General features: G+C 43.9%; 1 long non-coding RNA gene across 1 annotated transcript in view; it reads right to left on the bottom strand.

The window, feature by feature from the left end:
- Window positions 1-12246, bottom strand: part of LOC142829067 (uncharacterized) — a 160556-nt gene extending 148310 nt beyond the window's left edge. The window contains exon 1 of the long non-coding RNA XR_012903276.1: window positions 11712-12246. This is a non-coding gene — a long non-coding RNA (uncharacterized LOC142829067). The remainder of the gene's footprint in view (window positions 1-11711) is intronic.
- Between the last annotated feature and the right edge of the window lie 3686 nt (window positions 12247-15932).

The raw sequence follows: 15932 nt of genomic DNA, 5'->3' as shown, positions 1-15932 counted from the left end.
GGTATCTTTTATTCCCCATGTAGATGACTTGGTGTTAATATTAGGGACTAGGGCATTCCTGTTCCCACTCTTCCTTAAAAGGCGTTTTCCCACCTGGCCTAATTATGATCCTGGACTAAACAGCCTCATATTCAGCCTTGCATAACAACTGCTGCGTAGTGACAGATTTTAAGGGAATTGGTGGTTATCTGATACATTGTTGAGCAGCCATGTTCAAGGCTATATTTGATCCTTGCTCTTTCTTTTCTTTGCCACAAGCCCACCTGCTAACTGCAGCTCTTTCCATCAGGTTGGCCTCTAAAAAAAAGTCTTATTAATCTTGTAGTGAAGGTCAAATTACCCAGGAGTTATTTGACAGAGTGGTATCCATCTCCTAGATGGTAGAAGCAATCTAGGAATGAAAAATCAAACAGGGATGTTTTCTTAAGGTTTAAAGCCTGCAGGCTCAGTTCATCTGCTGAAACTGAGTAACAGATGATAAATATCCCCCGCCCTGCCGCCCCATTTTCTGCAGTTGAATTATACTGTAATTAAAATATTAGTTTCTGCTCTGAAAGGATTACTTCAGCATAATTAAATGATACTGGAATAATTAAAACTGCATATAATTTGCAGCATTAGAGCTACACAAGGCTGAAAGCATGTGTGATTTATAAGTAAATCAATATGGAAGTAAATTATGGCTTATGTCTCAAAGAAAGAATCATTTGTCACCTTTTTCAGCTACATCTAAAAACAGTTCTTATAAATATTCCGTTGCAGATAGATAAATCACCACTTTACTTTCTCTTCTTCCCATCCTGCAATTGTGATCAGGGTCTACACATTCATATCGCCACAGGGATTGTGAATCAGTAGCATACAGATCTTTTTCCAGCCTCAGTTATACCAGAACAAACAAATTGCTCATTAAGAAATTGGAAGAATAAATCCACTCCCATTCATATTTTGTATAAATAAATAAAAATCTGAGATTAGAGACAAGTTACCATCTGAGAGCTACTGTTACAATGCTGTGCAGACCCCACTGATGTCTGTCCATATTTTGGGGATCAGCATGGAACAACTTTTAGAGGAAAGCAAAAAAGATTCTGAACTGAGAACCTAAATATGAATATTTGAAAACTTTGGAGAAGAAAAAAGTCAGGAAAAGGGAAAACAGCTAGTGGAATGTATTTGATCTCTAGGTTGAGACAAATACAGGAAATTAAAGAGACAATAAAGGAGGGTGTTAAGTTCATAGTGAAACAAAGATATAAGATAACCCCAAAACACCCACATGTGGAACTATACTGAAGTGAAGGGCATTGGAATTTTCTTCTCTTACTTGTGGAAAGCTTCACAGTAAGACTTGAGTATCTGAACTGGTTTGGTTGTATTGGTATTATAACAGCCACTCCTGGTTCCTAGATAAAATGTGTTTGTGATACATATGTCAGGTTCTCATGTTGTTATTGCAGTTAACACAGTCTTTGTGATAGCATATCGGTCTTATTATAGAACACATCCGTTTTGTAGTCTACAACAAGCTCACTTAACTATTTAGAAGTTATTCTAAAAATCATCTGTATTTCATGACCTATTCAAAATACATTTTAGACAAGTGACTTTCAATAATGTTACTAGAGCTGATGAATTTGTTTACCCCCAAAACTTTTGGGAACAAGCACTTTCCCCGAAACCTGGAAACAACTAGAAATTTTTCATTATTTCCCAAATTTTCCCATTTTAAAGTTACTGAGCAGCTGAATTATAGCATTTCATTCTCCCTTTTGCTACTTAACTCTGTACTTTAAAGAGGAGAAGGGGGAAAAAAGGGGTAAGCAAAGGGGAAGAAGCACCAAGAATGATATTTCATCTGTTGGTATGATTCACTTGTTCATTTAATAGTAGAAAGGGAGAGTAAAAGATGAAAATGAACTTTCAAAATATCAATTTCAAATTTGATTTTTCTCATTTGAAGTTTTTCAAAACTCATTTTGGAATGCAAACAAATGTAAAATGTTTGACAAAACTATTTTGTTTTCACCAGTCCTCATCATTTTATTAAATAAATGATATCCTTCGGTATGTCTACACTACAAAGTTAATTAACTTTGATAGGCGCTACACATACAAACCGCTAGTTCGAACTTAATTCGAACTAGCGGAGCGCTTAATTCGAACTAGGTAAACCTCATTCTACGAGGACTAACGCCTAGTTTGAATTAAGTAGTTCGAATTAAGGGCTGTGTAGCCACTAAATTCGAACTAGTGGGAGGCTAGCCCTTCCCAGCTTGCCCTGGTGGCCACTCTGGCCAACACCAGGGAAAGTCGTATGCCCCCCTCCCGGCCCCGGACCCCTTAAAGGGGCACGGTCTGGCTACGGTGCCCGTGCCAGGTGCAAGCCTGTCAGCACTCAGCCAGCAGAACCTGCACCTGGCATGGCATGAGCCAGCCACCCGCTGCCACTCAGCCCTCCATCTCTTCCCAGGACCAGGCTGGCGGCTCCCAAGAGCCTGCCCGGGGCCGCAAGAGGCGGGCGTCTGCCTGGTCTAGTGCGGACATCGTGGACCTCATCCACGACCTCCGCACTAGGCACAGGAAAGTGGCCATCTAGGGCAGGATAGCTGCTAGCCTGGCCACCCAGGAGTAGGTTTGCATGAAAATCAAGGTGGTCCAGTGAGACCCCCAACCCTGAGCCCTGAGCTTAGAACACAAAAACATAAAAACGGCCGTACTGGGTCAGACCAAAGGTCCATCTAGCCCAGTAGCCTGTCTGCCAACAGCGGCCCACACTAGGTACCCTGGAGGGGATGGACCGAAGACAATGACCAAGCCATTTGTCTCGTGCCATCCATCTCCAGCCTTCCGCAAACAGAGGCCAGGGACACCATTTCTACCCCCTGGATAATAGCACTCCATGGACCCAACCTCCATGACTTTATCTAACTTCTCTTTAAACTCTGTTCTAGTTCTAGCCTTCACAGCCTCCTGCGGCAAGGAGTTCCACAGGTTGACTATTTGCTTTGTGAAGAAGAACTTTCTGTTATTAGTTTGAAGCCTGCTACCCATTCATTTCATTTGGTGTCCTCTAGTCCTTCTATTATGGGAACTAATGAAGAACTCTTCTTTATGCACCCTCTCCACACCACTCATGATTTTATAGACCTCTCTCATATCCCCCCTCAGTCTCCTCTTTTCTAAGCTGAAAAGTTCCAGTCTCTTTAGCCTCTCTTCATATGGGACCTGTTCCAAACCCCTGATCATTTTAGTTGCCCTTTTCTGAACCTTTTCCAAGGCCAAAACATCTTTTCTGGGGTAAGGAGACCACATCTGTACACAGTACTGAAGATATGGCGTACCATAGTTTGATACTTCCCCTCCTCCTCCTTCCCCTGGCTTCCCCCTTCTAGCTCCCTCCTCCCAGGTTTCCCCTTCCCCTCTCCCACCCTCTCCCTTCCCCTCTCCCACCTCCTTTTCCCAGTCTCCCCAGAGGTTAATCCCCCCCCCCCCCAGTTTTGTTAAATAAAGAGAGTTTCTATTTTTGAACACACGTGCCCTTTATTTTTTACATCAGGAAGGGGGGCTAGGGAGGGGTAAGTGGAAGGAGCTGAGGGAGGAATGGGGTACGAGCCCCCGATGGGGAGGACTGGGGTGGCTCTGCGGGCTCCTCGGGGTGGAAGCTCTCCTGCAGCCCCCCGATTGACCACCTCACCCCCCGGATGGCAGCCTGCGGCCAGTGCAGCCGGGCTGATGTGGGCCAAGTGTGGGCATTCAGGGCACTCCAAGCCAGGACTGCTTTGCTGTCCCTCATCGAGTTAGACAAGCGAGCGGGGAACCCCTGAGAACTGTCTGTCTGGGGTGGGGGTCGGGTCCCTTTAAGCACAGCCCTCGGCTAGCCTGAGACAGCAGCTCCATGCTCTAAGTCCTAATCTGATGCCCTGCCGGCACTTCTTCCGGCCATCCTTAACCCCGGTTCAGGGTCCACTCAATGTGGACATGCTAGTTCGAATTAGCAAAATGCTAATTCTAACTAGTTTTTAGGTCTAGATGCACTAGTTCGAATTAGCTTAGTTCGAATGAACTAATTCGAATTAAGTTAGTTCGAATTAGTGCTGTAGTGTAGACATACCCCTTGATAGTAGCAGACTAATTTTAGAAGCACTTAAAAATACAGGAAAGGGATTTTTTATCTGCTTCTTTCTCATTGTTACTTCTTTTCACTGTCATCTTCTTTCTTTACATATTTTATATACCAGTTTCAATGGCTCAGAATACAAGAACAGAGTCAATCAAACTGAAATTTTCTTTATACAGGAGAACTGGCCAGAAAATAAGAATTGTTTCATGACAAGTGTCAAGGTTCAATCAAACACAGTACAAAAAGATTTCTCAAAATTATGCCTTATCTATTCAACTATTGGCTATTCTGGTCTCTCAAAAACTTATGCGTCCTGGATCTGAGGAAAACTCCCCATGGAAATGTCCATAACATTTTGATCAGCATTTTCAGACATTTTTTGTCAAATGATACTGCACTGTTAGGTAAAATAAGATTATTCTGCTAATAGACTTTTTACGGTTATTCTTACTATTGCTATCTATTGTATTCTATTTCCCTGCTCTTAGTAGACATGGGCCACAATGGCTCTTTACACCTGGTTGTCCCCCTAGATATTTTAACCATCTGTAAACCCAGAGGTCATCTCACTTTCTGGGATTGGTACTAGTCAGGAAACATCCAGAGATGGAATGCATCATTCAAATGGTTTGCACAACCTCCTGATCCAAAGTCCACCACTGAACTTTGGTTTCCTTGGAAGCAAAACAATAGAATGTGAGAAGCATACAATAGGCTTTCTGCTGCAATAGAGTTGTACGTTCAGGAGTTTCACCATGGGAGGGAAGGTCTTGCAACACCCTATCTCTAGATTCTGGATCTCTGTTCACGAAGTGCTGGTGTTCAGAGATCCAGGCTCTGGATCCCAGCAGTCTTTTTAGGACTAGATTACCGTCAGCTCTAATACAGCCATGCCTACAATAAAGCCATAAACATCCCCTGAATAGCCACATCAGATTGGCCCAACTCAGCTGTACGGAGGACAGTGATAACCTCAAGCCTCAGACTTGACCACATCTGAGCAAGAGTGATGGAGAGACAGAACCATGTTAGAGCTGGCTGGGCTTTCAGGAAGGATGCTATATCCTGTGGAAGGCTGTAGCACAGGGGTGGGCAATATTTTTGGATGGGAGTTCACTCCAAGAATTTGTAAGTAGTCAAGGGGTGCACTCTTCCATAATAATAATGGAGGAGGTGTAGGGTCTAGGAGGGTCTATGGGTGCAGGAGAAGATTCTGACCAGAGAGAGGGGTGTAGGAGGAAATGCAAGATCTGGGAGGAGATTGTGACCTGGGGTAGGAGACTAAGGTGCAGGAGGGAGTACAGGGGTTTCAGTTGTCACCAAGGGCAGGAAGGGGTTGTAACCAGGGACAGTGGATTAGGGTGCAGGGCCTGGAGATGGCATGGGTGCAGAGGGTTGTGGGGAGTGCCAGGTGTAGACTCTGGCTGGAAGATGCTTACCTTAGGGGTCTCCCGGCCAACAGCTCAGTGGGACCCTCAGGCAGGCTCCCACTAGACTAAGCTGCCTGCTGATATGCAGATAGATTAGTTGTGTAGGACATTGATCCAGAGCAAGTATGGCCCCTTCCCCATCCCTTCCACCTGAAATCCCCTCTGCACCCTGTCCCCCCAGTGCTCCTGCCTGGGAGCAGGGCTGGAGCATGAGGGTGTCCTCTGCTCCCCGGCAGGAGCCGTGGATGTGTGGAGCAGGAACACTGGGTGAAGGTGAATCAGGTCAGGGCACTTGGATGCTCATTCTTCCAGGGCCCCTAGGTACGGGCCCTGTTGTCCCAGTGACTAATCTGGATATTACATGTGGTAACAGTGGGCTGCCAAATACACCCGTGTCCACATCTTCCTTCCTTTGAAAAGAGTAGAACAGCAGTTGACCCCAGCGGAGAACCGTGCTCCATGTGTGCTATCCATTCAATGGGTTCTTCCATGTACCACAGTGGGGCGTTACTTAATCAAGTGCCAACGCCTAAGACTTTTCTTTGAACAGTGTTTTCCAAACCAAATGTGCAACAGCAAAAGAGAGACTGGAAATAAACGTCTCTTCATTCAGACGGCATACGAAATTTAGTGCAGTGATATTCATGGCAAGGATGACAACACTGTAACACTCCATATTAAAATGTACCTTCTGTCTCATTTTATCCATTTAAGCCCTTTGAGCAACAAGCAGTTGCTGAGACTCCCTACTCCTACTATTAATAGTCAGGACAGACCCTGTCTGCCTACCTAGATTTATTACATTTTAACTAATCTTGATTTAAGCCCTCATATGTATAGGATCCAGTACAGTCACCAAGGTTACACACAGTTTTTCCTAAAGTTAGAGCGTTCTGAACTCAAGTAAAAAACTCACTCTCCAAAGTAATTCGGATTCATACCCTCCTTTATTAATTCTACAGAACGCAGAGCAAGAGCGCCTAGTGGGGACCAAATCTTGCATTCCTACTCATGCAAAAAAACCCAGAAACCCCTCATTGAAGTTAATGGGAAGTTTTCCCTAAGTAAAAAGATACCACTGAGCCGTTTGTTATTACTAAGCACGGTGCATGTATGCAGCACTGCACAGCAGAAAGGGATGCACGTGGGAAGACAGCAAAACTCCTGCCAAAGTCCTGTTCTAGCATAGCAATTTCAATACTGACCTCGATGTTGAGGGAAGTTGCATTTACCTGCAAAATTCCACTCTGGGTAAAATCTGCACTAATGTTTTTCCAACTACAAGTAGGAGCTGTGCTCGTGGGTTTTTGTGAGTAGGGAGCCATCTTCATGTCAGTGTATCCCCCACAGCAGAATCTTCTGTGTGCTTGGAGATCCACCCCCACCCTGGACATGAATCATTCCGACCCTGAACAATTAAACGAAAAGTGCACTAACTTTTTATTGGAGCCCTTTCTGTGCTGGGGACTCTTTTTTCAGACTGGCCTGGGCACAGGACTGTAGGTTGGGAAGCCCCTGGCAGAAGTATAGGCCCACTAGTGGAAACTGTGGAGGCTGATAAATTGGAGAGAGTTCAAAGAAGGTTCAAAGAAGAGCCATGAGAACGATTAAAGGATTAGAAAGTGAAAGGCTCAAGGAGCTCAATTTATTTAGCTTAACAAAGGGAAGGATAAGGAAGGACTTGGGCACAGTCTAATTATCTACATGGGAAATAAATATTTGACAATGGGCTCTTCAGTCTACCAGAGAAAGGTATAACCCAATCCACCAGCTGTAATCAGAAGTTAGACATATTCAGACGGGGAAGAAGGCATAACATTTTTTATGGCGTTTTGGAAAACTTTGACAAAGATCATGGTGGAAACGCCATCGCTGACAATTTTTAAAGCCAGACTGGAGGTTTTTCCTACAGGATCTTCTCTAGGCATTGTTTTGGGTCTGTTCTGTGGCCTGTGTTATGCCGGAGGTCAGAAGAAATGATCATAATGGTCCCTTCTAGCCTTGGAATCTATGAACTGAGTGAGGGGAACCTCATATCGTTTTTCTCCTCAACTGGGACCATTTGTGGATTTTCTGCAGCAAGTCTTTCTTTCATGGCCAAGTCTCCCACGGCAACCCATGGGAGTTTCCTATTTTGGGTACTTCTATGGCTCCCATTGCCATAGTATCTGAACACCATGCAAATATTCACCCTCCCACCACCTCTCCAAGGTGGGGATGTACTATTATCTCCTCCTCTCATTTTTAAAGGGACAGGGGATTGAGGTACAGAGAGACTAAGGTACCCAGGAAGTCTGTGGCAGATCTCAGGTATTCCAAGCCCCCAAGCTAGTCTCCTCACCACTGAACCAGCCTTTCCCCCCTCCTTGCTAGATAAAAGTCAAAAGGATTGGGCCCCAATGATGTGGCCATCTAGCACTTTTCACCTTACTGCTTGCAAAGTGCTTTGAATCCACCTGCACAGCCTTCCCTCAGGAGTCTTGGAAGCAGAAGCAGAGACAGGTTAGGAGACTTCCCCCTAGAAAGCAGACAGGTTAGGGGACTTCCCCCTAGGGGTGTGGGTATATAGGCTGTCCCAGAGTCCTGCTGGCTGGACTTTTCCCACAGGCAAGGCCCTGTGGTTAACCAGTTACCCAATAGGCATGCCAGTTAATTGTTTAATTTTTAACATTACTAGTAGATAGATCAAATTTTGAATTTAAAACCTTGACAGTCATCTATCCCATCCTCACATATCAATATATTGCAGAGATCAGTGAAGCCCTTGTACGCACCAAATATGCAGCAATACCTAGGCTGATCAGGGTACCTAAAGATGGTTGTTTGCCTTTACCTCTGAATTTAAGACCTCTGATTTGTTCCATGAGCTCAAGCTTAGCTCATAAAGCCGGTTAAACTCTTCTGGCTCTAGAGACGTGATTCTTTTGATGTTACTGAAACAAAAGCTCTCACTGATAGCAACGGAAGCAATTCACAGCACTAAGAGCTGCAGGGCCTCCGTTTAAAATCCATCCAGCTTAGGCAGTTGTATTTTATTCCCAAATTCCAGCATAACACCTTTATCATAACTTCTATAATGGTACTGCCTTCAGGCCAACCAGAAACCTTGCTGCACAAGGCACTGTACAAACACAAAATGAGAGACAGTAACTTCCAAGTTCACTTAGATAACAATAGCTTTGTTGCTTTCTTTTTTTTTGTTTTAAGTTTAGAAGGTGGAATGATCATGAGGTATTGATAAATGCTTTTGTATTAAAGGGGAGTTGGTAGATTGTGAATTTGTAATGGGATTTGGAATCTTTCACGGCAAAACACTCATCTAACTCCTGATCAAGTAGCTAGTGATTGGAAGTAACTACAACATACTCCGCTATATGGTGAATGAAAGAGTTTGATGGGCTCAGACCAATTCTTAAAGGAAAGTGATACATATCTCAGCTAGCACATGAGAAAACAGATTGTCACTGTCGGTTTATCTATAGATAGAGTTATTCAGGAATAGCTGTGTCTCTAAATACACATTTGACCTTAATCCATATTAATTTCCCTGTACAGAAATCCCTTAGTCCAGAAAATGAAAAGTACCTATTTCCAAATTAGATCAATCCATCTGGGGATGCAGGTTGTAGGGTGGGTCTGGGATGAGGACAGAGGGTTGGAAGGCAAGGACTCTGGCTTGGGGTGCAGGCTCTGGAGTGGGGATGAGGATAAAGAGTTTGGGATACAGGAGAGGAGGGACTCTGGGTTGGTGCGCAGGAGGAGTAACGGGCTCTGGGCTGGAGATGTGGGCTTTGGGGTGCAGGAGAGAACTAATGGTTGGGGGCTCAAGGCGGGACAGGGGATTGGTCTTACCTGGGTGGCTCCCTGCTCGGGCGAGCAATGAGAGGCACCCCTCCCCCAGCCACAGCAGCTCCAGGGCTTGGGGAAAAGATCTTGCCCTGTTGCAGCCCTGAGCCCCTGCCAAGGCTTAGTGGTAAGCTGCATTGCCGTACAGTTTCGGGGTGGGAAGCCTTTTTGTGTCGGGGGCCATCCACCTACAGAAAAATCAGTCAGGGGCTGCACACACATGAGAAACAAAACAAAACCCCTCACTGACCTGTCCCCTGACCAAAAAGGAGAAAGACACGCCCCACATTCCCGACCCACACCAGAGCCTAGCAGCAGGGTGGGAGGCTTGTAGATTGTGTGTGCTCCAGCCCTGTAGGGAGGCCGGGGGTGGGGAGGGGAGGCATAATGCAGCTGTTGCTGAATTACATATTAAAAATGCCATTGTCTGGTACATAAAAATTAAAGAGCTTAACAGACACTGCAAATCCACAGTAGTGATGATGTTCAGAAAGCACTTTGCTGTCTGCTAACCTCTGTCCCTTCACTTAATGCTGATTTATTATTTAGTGTGTTCTGCTTCTTAAATAAGAAGGGAGACCAATATAAAAATCAACGCTGGAACCGTTTCCAGAAGAAATCAATATTGAATGAAACAATAACCCTCCTGCTAAAAATTATCATGCATCAGATAATGCTGAACACACGATAAAGGCAGAGGGTTAGCTCATCCATTTGGTTTCCTCTTTCTGGGAAGCATTATGAAAGAGTACCGGCAGATTTTCGACATGGAGTCCAGAAAACATATGGTTAGTTGGTTTGCTAGACTTAACTACTGTACTGGAGGATCACAGTCTGCCAGTGTGTTTTTAGGGCATGATCCACAATGGGAGTCTTGCCACTGACTTCAGTGGGCTTCGGAGTAGGCCCTAGTTCAGTTCTGCTAATTCTAGCTGGATTTACAGTTAAAAAAAATCTGAATGCCTCATTTGAGCCTTCTCCTATTCTTCCTTCCCCACCTGCCCCACTACCCCCACCCCGACATGCAGTAGGACTTTGTAAGGCTGATGTAGCCCAGACAGAATTGAACTGGTTCCACAGAAGTGATTGATGGGCACTTGGGTTGTGGGAGTGCCGAAAATAATCCCAGCAAATGTTTCCCAGTAGCACCTGGCAGCCAACCAGAAGACAGCACTAGCATTTCCTAAATACTGAAAAAGTGACTGTTACCACAGATGCCTCAGCTAAATTTAACCCCAGTGAGGTGGCAGGCTGTGAAAGGCTGAAGATGGACAGTTACCCGTAACTTACGTATATACGACCTCTCTGATCTTTTCACTGCAACTACAGCCCTTGTGCTTTGAGATTATTTTCAGCCTTGTTGCTTCGAAAGTTAGACACACACGAATCAGTTAGATTGCGGGATAATTGACCCTTATTATAAACCAATGACATTTTGAGCTACATTCTGTTGCCTTTACTCTTGTGGAGCAAAATCTTACAACACAAAGGCTACTTGCAGTGTGAATCAGAGCAGTGGAATACAACTGAAATTAAAAAAAATAAATGGGATTTTCACCAGAAAAAACCTGCACTTAAAACCTGAACTGAATTTACCAGCAGAATCTATAAGATCCTTGGATAATCAAGTTATGTATCTATAATGTCACTAAGATTGAACAGGCAAGGACTCCATTGGTGCTGGCTCACATTGACACTAATGGCTGCATCACAGTAAATGTTGCAGATAGTAGAGGACTTTGGGGAACTTAGAAGCACACTGAGGAACAAGAAGGTCTAAGCAATCCTCTCCCACTAGCGAAGGAAGACAGAAGACTCTGGAAGTGAAGCTCTGGGTAGGCATGGGGTGGAGTGTTTTGGTTTTGTGGAAGGTGACTCTACCTTCTATGGAAAGAAGGGATTGAACCGTGTGAGTGACCTCCTTATTAAAGGGGAAATCGGTCTCCTTGGGAACAGGCTCAGTAAAGTAGGCAGGAGGGTGTTAAACACAAAAGGGAAGGATTAAAAGAGGGAAGAGACATGCTCTCATTTAGCACAGAATCAAGATGCCAAGAACAACAATTAATCCAGGAAGCAGAGGATAAGAAGAGAAGAAAGTCTTTTCCTATACGCCAATAGTAGAACCTGAGTAACAAACAAGATAAATTAGAGTTCCTCATTTATAAGCATACATTCAATGTAGTTGGTATTATTGAAACTTGGGGGAGCGATTCACGGGACTGGAATGTTAAAAATCACTGGTTTAACCTATTTAGAAAGGATCAGAGAGGAAAAATATGTGACAATCAAAAGTGTCACAGTGTCCAACTCACCATAAGTGGTGCCTCCAGCTATTCCCCAGGATGGCCAGCTCTGCCAGCTTGTTTTCTCCCTCCAGTGTTGAATTCTCCCACTTGTCTCAGTCTTCTGCTTTGCAGCTTCTTTGCTCTGGCTTGGCCTTTCAGCCAGGTCACTAAATGCTGTCTTTCAGGGGGAAATTCAAAGTGTTTCCAGGCCCATGGGTGGCTGGGACATCCTCATACCCCTGCTACTTCCCAGTGCCTGGTAGGGGAATCCAGGCCCAGCCGCTACACTAGGTTCCAGCCTATGGATCCTATCACAAGCTGCTACAGTCCCTTCTGCTACTGTTTCCCTGGGCTTCTTTCTACATATCTAGCTTCCTCCCTAACCCCCAGCCCCAGATTTCATAGCCTCCAACTCCATCTACTCAGGGAATAATGACAGCCTACTTCCCTACAACCTTTCCCATGCTAGCTGGCTTTATGCAGGCCAGGCCTCTTCCTGCAAAAGTGAGCATGTTCTTAATTAGCTGCCTTAAGCCTAAATCTACCTTTCCTGCAGCCTAATTGGCTGATTTGGCCCATCTGGCTTACTGTAGCTCTTGCAGACTAATGTGGGGAGCGTATCACACAGCTCATTAACCAGAGTTCATGCTCCCTTCTGAAATCACAAGGAAAATAAAAATGAACACACTCCAGCAAGTCAAGTAGAAAGGCATAATTAGGCAGGCCAAAAAAGTATTTGACAAGCACCTAGCCAAAGACTCAAAAACTAACTGCAAAAAAAGTAAGCACCTCAGAAGCAGGAAGCCTGCCAAACAATCAGTGAGGCCACAGGGTGATCCAGGTACAAAAGAAGCACTCAAAGGAATATAGGGACTTTGAGAAGCTAAATTCTTTCCATTGGTGTTCATTATATAGGAAGTAAGGGAGATTCCCACATCTGAGCCATTCATTGTACCTGAAAAATCTGAGAAACGGTTTTGGAACAAACTGATACAGTAAGAAGTCACCAGGACCCTAAAGTTCTGAAGGAACTCAAATATGAAACTGGAAAACTATTAACTGTGGTATGTAATCTATAATTTAAAACTGCTTCTGTACCAGATGACTGGAGGAGAGCTACTCTGACACCAATTTGTAAAAAAAAAAAGGCTTCAGTCCAGAGGTGATCCTGGCAACTGAAGTCCAGTAAGCTTAATTTTAGTACCAGTCACATTGGTTGAAACTGTAGTAAAGAACAGAATGATCAGACTCATAGATGAACACAGCACATTGAGGAAGAGGCAGCATGGCTTTTGTAATGGGAAATCATATTACACCAACCTGTTAGAATTCTCTGAGAGGGACACGGGTGATCTAGTGAATATAGTGTACTTGGACTTTCAGAAAGTCTTTGACGAGGGTCCTCACTTTTAAAGCAAAATAAGCTGTCATAGGATAAGAGGGAATGTCCTCTCATGGATCACTACCTGGTTAAATGACAGGAAACAAAGGGTAGGAATAAATGGCCAGTTTTCAGAACGGAGAAAAGTAAACAATGGTGTCTACTAAGGATCTGTACTGGGACCAGTGTAATTTCAGAGTCATTAGCAATAGTATTTGAGAACTCCTGGAGGATGGGAAAGTTCCCAGAAGATTGGAGAAGGGCGGACCTAATACTTATCTACTATATAGTAGAGAGACTTTGTCCAGCCGTCTGTCTGTTCAAGAACTCCAGACCACCAAATTCTGTATACAGCTTATCATAACTTAAGCCAGGGTGGGGAACCATTTTTGGGTCGGGGGCCACTGACTACAGAAGAATCCAGCGGAGGCCATATACAAAAAATCCTCACTGACGTGGCACCCGACTGAGAAGGAGAAAAACACTTCCCACGTTCCCCTTGCACACCAGAGTCGGGGGGAGGGGAGAGGGGAGGAGCAACATAGTAGATCTTGTGTGCTCCAGCCCTATGGTGGGGCAGCAGGGGGCTGGAATGCTAGCACAGGCTCCCCAATGCACGGGGGAAGGGGGCCCTGAGCCTCAGGGGCCAGATCCAGGCAAGACAGGGCCACACCCAGCCCCCAGGCCTGAGGTTCCCCATCCTTGACTTAAAGAGTTTTGCTGTGTCAGGAAAATGGGATGTCCCTGGAATGGGATCACTTCTCATAGAACCAAAGAGAAAAGAGACAATCACCAAAGAAAACATAGTCCTCACAATTTACATAACTGAGCAAAAGTGCTACATTGTCCTGCATTTTGCTTAAACCAAGATGAGCCAGAAAAATAGGATGAACCTAGAATAGGCTTGATTCTCAATAAACCTTACAGAAAAGAGATAAAATGCAGAAAAGTGGAGTAGTGCACTGTTTTGGCACTACCGGGCACCTCCTGGTAAACCTGCCAGTCTTTTTAAAAAAGGGAAGAAAGAGGACTTGTGGAATTATAGACCACTTAGCATAATTTCAGCATGTGGAAAGATCCCGGAACAAATTATTCAATAATCAATTTGTAAGACCCTTGAGGAAAATAGGATTATAAAGCTTAGCCAGCATGGGTTTGTTAAGAACAAATCATGCCAAACCAATTTAATCTCCTTCTGACAGTATTACTGGCCTAACAGAGATGGGGGAACAAGTAGATATGACACACCTTGATTTTAGCAAGGTTTTGACACAGTTCCAAGTGACATTCAAGCAAACTATGGAAATGTGGGGTACATGAATTAATGTAAGGTTGCTATACAACTGGTGGAAAGACTGTACTCAAAAGCATAGTTATCAGTAGTTTGCTGTCAAATGAGGAGTGTGTATTGTGAGGCCCCAAAGGGGTCAGTCATGAGTCTGGTACTAATCAATATTTTTATTCATGACTTGGATAATGGAGTAGACTAAATTCAATAAAGACAAATGCAAAGTAGGAAGGGAAAAAATGCACAATTACCAAACAAGGACTAACTGTTTAGATGATAGTAGTGCTGAAAAGAAACTTGGGTTATAGCAAACCAGAAACTGAATATGCGTCAATGTGATGTGACTCTTTAAAAAAGGCCAATACAATCCTGGGATGTATTAACAGGTGTGTTGCATCTAAGACACAGGAAACAACTATCCCACTCTATTCAGCACTGGTGAGACCCCAGCTGGAGTACTGTGTCCAATTCTGGGCACCACAGTTTAGGAAAGATGTGGCCATCTTTCCTGACCTATGAGGAAAGGTTAAAAAGGTTAAAAAACCTGAGCATTTAGTCTTGACAAGAGACAACTAATGAGGTACCTGATAACCATCTTCAAATATGTGAAAAGCAGGGGGAGCAACTGTTCTTCATGTCCTCTGAAAGTAGAACAAGAAATACTAAGGTCCATCTGCATCAAGGGAGATTTAGGTTAGACACAGGGGAAAAAACAGCTGTAAATATAGTCCTGTAGTACCTTAGGGTATGTCTACACTACAGGACAAGGTCGAATTAAGATATACAACTTCAGCTACATTAATTGCATAGCTGAAGTTTAAGTAGCTTAACTCAACTTTTGGTGCTGTCCATACTGCAGGAAGTCGAAGGGACAACACTCTCCCTTTGACTTCCCATACTCCTCATGAAATGAGGGTTACAGGAGTTGGAGTAAGAAGTCCTCCAGCTCGACATTATTTCAAAATAACACTGCTGTGTAGACATAGCCTTAAAGACTAACAGATTTTTTTGGGCATAAGCTTTTCATGATCTCCACTTCATGCATCTGACAAAGTGATTATTACTCACAAAAGCCTATGCTCAAATAAATCTGTTAGTGCCACAGGACTCTTCATTTTTGCACATACCAACTAACATGGCTACCCCTCAAAGACTTATAAAGATAGTTAAATTCTGGAATAGACTTCCAAGGGTGAATATGGAATTCCCATCATTGGAAGCTTTTAAAAACAAGTTGGACAAACATTTTTCAGGGATGGTTTAGGTTAATTTGGTTCTGCCACAGTGCAGGGGGCTCAACTTGGCGACTTCTCATAATCCCTCCCACTTACAATTCTATGAACTAAAAATTAATGGTAACTTAGGTACAAATGGTCACTTGATCACATTTCTAAAGTGCAAACAGAATAAAGTCCAAACCAGTAAAGGAGCCAGTTTCACAAAACTCAGATAAGCTTAGAGGAAGAATTTAAACAGAAAAATGCGAGTGGCAATTGGGAATTTTTTAACTAACACTACTAGATACCCAAGAAGTCAAAATCCCACAACTGAGGAAGAAGGCCATATTGGTTAAAAACAC

The sequence above is a fragment of the Pelodiscus sinensis genome, chromosome 4 (genome assembly GCF_049634645.1).
Source record: "Pelodiscus sinensis isolate JC-2024 chromosome 4, ASM4963464v1, whole genome shotgun sequence".
Classification (NCBI taxonomy): Eukaryota; Metazoa; Chordata; order Testudines; family Trionychidae; genus Pelodiscus; species Pelodiscus sinensis.
Note: the sequence above shows the minus strand (reverse complement) of the source record. Positions and strands in the feature narration are given on the sequence as shown.